Source organism: Staurois parvus, unplaced genomic scaffold (genome assembly GCF_062004578.1).
Source record: "Staurois parvus isolate SC_StPar_1 unplaced genomic scaffold, SC_StPar_1.0 ptg000670l, whole genome shotgun sequence".
Taxonomy (NCBI): Eukaryota; Metazoa; Chordata; class Amphibia; order Anura; family Ranidae; genus Staurois; species Staurois parvus.
The window spans coordinates 2,782,310-2,785,000 of NW_028318466.1; positions in this window are offsets into that span (position 1 = coordinate 2,782,310).

Sequence of the window (2,691 nt, forward strand, 5' to 3'; positions counted from 1 at the left end):
CACAGCTACCCCCTTATCCCCCCTTCCCCTCAACATAACCCGCAGGGACTTCGTCGCTGCTCAAACTCTCTCCAACCCCCTTCACCCTCACTCAGCTACCCCCTCATCACCCCTCTCCCACGGCCCCACCACTGCTCTGACCTCCTCTTCCACCCCACCCTACATTCCTCATACTGAAGCTCCCCCAACACTCCGCACCTTTGACCATACTACCATCGAGGAATTCTCCAAGATCCTCTCTGATGCCCGCCTCACCACCTGCCCCCTCGACCCTATCCCCTCACAACTCCTACGACCTCCTTCCCCCTCCATCCTACGCTCCCTCACCCACATCTTCAATCTCTCCCTCTCCTCCGGCACTTTCCCCTCCCCTCTGAAACATGCACACATCACCCCCATACTTAAAAAGCCCTCCCTGGACCCTAATGACCCGAACAACCTCAGACCCATCTCCCTGCTCCCATTTACATCTAAACTCCTCGAGCGCCTAGTCTACACCCGCCTATGCTCTCACCTCAACGACAACAACCTCCTCGATCCCCTACAGTCCGGCTTCCGTCCCCTACATTCCACCGAAACTGCCTTACTCAAACTCTCCAATGACCTGCTAACCGCCAAAGCTAATGGCCACTATTCAGTGCTCCTACTCCTTGACCTCTCTGTGGCCTTCGACACAGTCGACCACCCCCTCCTCCTCAAAAAACTACACTCCCTCGGCCTCAGAGATTCTGCTCTCTCCTGACTCTCATCCTACCTGTCACAACGCTCCTTCAGCGTTACCTATAATGCTACCACCTCCCCCTCACTCCCCCTCTCTGTTGGGGTCCCTCAAGGCTCTGTTCTTGGGCCCCTTCTCTTCTCCATCTATACCTCCTCCCTTGGCCAACTCATACACTCTCATGGCTTCAACTACCACCTCTATGCCGACGACACACAAATCTATCTCTCAACCCCCCACCTCACCCCCTTGGTCTCAGCCCGAATCACACACCTACTGAGCGACATATCAGACTGGATGTCACTCCACTTCCTTAAATTGAACCTCTCCAAAACCGAGTTTCTTGTCTTCCCCCCAGCCCGGACACCACCCCCCATTGACTTCTCCGTCACATCCAACAACGCCACCATCAAACCCGCCCTGCAGGCCCGAGTACTTGGTGTCATTCTGGACTCCAACCTATCCTTTCAACCCCAAGTCCAATCTTTAACAAACTCGTGCAGACTCCACCTCCGCAACATCGCAAAAATCCGCACGTTCCTAACCCCAGAAACCACTAAACAGCTCATCCACTCCCTCATCATATCACGACTCGACTACTGCAACTCCCTCCTCACTGGCCTGCCTCGCCGCTGGCTATCCCCGCTTCAGTCGATCCTGAATATGGCTGCCAGACTCATTCACCTTTCCAACCGCTCTGTATCCGCCACCCCCCTCTGCCAATCCCTCCACTGGCTTCCGATTGCGCAACGGATCAAATTCAAAATCCTAACGCTAACGTACAAAGCTGTCCACCATACTGCCCCGAACTAAATCACTGACCTAATATCCAAGTACCGCCCAGCACGCACACTCCGCTCCTCACAAGACCTCCTTCTCTCTAGTTCCCTGGTCTCCTCCTCCCATGCCCGCCTCCAGGACTTCTCCAGGGTGTCACCCATCCTCTGGAACTCCCTGCCCCAACCCATCAGATTATCACCTACTCTCCTCTCCTTTAGGCGCACCCTGAAAACCCATCTCTTCAGGGAAGCCTACCCCACCCCCTGCTAACTTGCCGACCTCCTCCACTCTTTCTACCACTCCATCCCCTACAGCTATCTCCTCCTGTGCCACCATCCCCTCCCTCCTAGATTGTAAGCTCGAAAGAGCAGGGCCCTTGATCCCCTCATGTTTTGCATTGTATTGGTATTGTTCTGTCACATGTTCTGTCCCCCTTTGTAATGTACAGCGCTGAGCGAACTATTGGCGCTTTATAAATACCGTATAATAATAATCTATAGTGCACATAGAAAGACATTCTCTTTTATTCAGGTTGCCTTCACTGTATAATTGATGTAATCATATATATATATAAAATGTATGTGTGTGTGTGTGTGTGTATACATATATAATGTATGCGTGTATATATATATATATATATATATATATATATATCCTCCTCCTAGTTTAGCTAGGGGGAGCTATATCTTGATGGTTAGACAGGGCGCTGGTTAGCAGCTCAGGTGTAATAGCCAGAGGGGTCAAATTGTGGTCAGGGCTGAGAGGCTCTGCAGGTCAGACCCTCTGCAGTTTCCCCCTGCTCTGAGGCATTCGGAGGAGAGCCATGGAGGCAGAAGGTGAATCTGAGGAGTGGTTGGCTGTGCTCTTGAGGGACCTCCAGCCAATCACCAACAGAAGGCTTGGCAAGGGGCTGGGACTCCAAGGAGCCTACTCAGTATCGGTAGTAGTCGGGTGGAAGGAGGAGAGGAGTGTGGAGAGGAAGGTGTGAGGCTGAGGAAAGGGGCTGCCATGAGGCCTAGTGAGATGGGGCATGCCTGCGAGCCTGGAGTGGCAAAGGAGGAAAACTTGGAGCTTATTGGCCCCCTGAGTGAGGTCCGCCTGTATGGCAGGGAAGGAGCAGCCCAGCTGATAGGCCTGGCAGCAGCAGCCATTCTACAGGCGGTACAGGAGAGGATCTGAGTGAGTACACCTGC